Below are 882 nucleotides of genomic sequence, written 5' to 3' on the forward strand. Positions count from 1 at the left end.
TCAGCTCTCCTCTGGGTCTCTTAGCCCTTTCCGTTACTTGTCCATCAAGTCCTTCGTTCGCCTTTGGCTCCACGTTTCGTTCCCGTTGCTCTGCAATCCCGTCCCCCCCAGCTCCACCCCGGGAGCATTTTATCTCCAGCCTAACAGGTGCTCCTCATGGTCAATTATTGAATTTCGTAGAACCTGGCGAATAAGCGGGTACTCTCATGAATGCGTGATTAGCCATGTGTATATTTAAATCAATCAATCGTAAATAAAACTCGTGCATTTCCGTGAAGTGGGGCGGGACATTCAAAGTAAACAAACGTGATTTTAATGGGAATAATGTGATAATATAAGAGGTTTAAAGTGAATTAATAAAACAAAACAAAAAGCAATCAAAAACACACAAAACAAATACCAAATGCTAGTGATGCAGTAAAGGGACACTGTTTGGAATGAATGAGAATTGTGCATTCTTACCGATGCCCCACAACGATCACACCTTTTGATCGATCAGCTATTTAACTCTTTCATCAACCTCCATTACCTATAACATAATTCTGAGAAATATATCTTTTCTTTCAAGTGTGCTGCAGGAAACATCCACTTATTTATAATTCGTTTTATGTCACTTGTTTGCTGCAAGAAAGGCAAGGCGGTAAGGCTGTAGAACACTGCTACATTATGCATCTTGCACTATGGTGTCGGTAATATAGTTTTTTCGTGCAATACTTATTTATATTGTATTCATAATTCGTTTTGTCACTTGTTTCTTGCATACTGTTTTTATTTTGTGTGTTTTTTTCTTGTTTCAAACATAAAGAAAATCTAAGACATGAAGCTATGCAGTTTCTGTGTAAGTGTATGAACACAATGATCGGTGGTGGAATTGGCTGCGAT

The sequence above is a fragment of the Amia ocellicauda genome, unplaced genomic scaffold, assembly GCF_036373705.1.
Source record: "Amia ocellicauda isolate fAmiCal2 unplaced genomic scaffold, fAmiCal2.hap1 HAP1_SCAFFOLD_112, whole genome shotgun sequence".
NCBI lineage: Eukaryota > Metazoa > Chordata > Actinopteri > Amiiformes > Amiidae > Amia > Amia ocellicauda.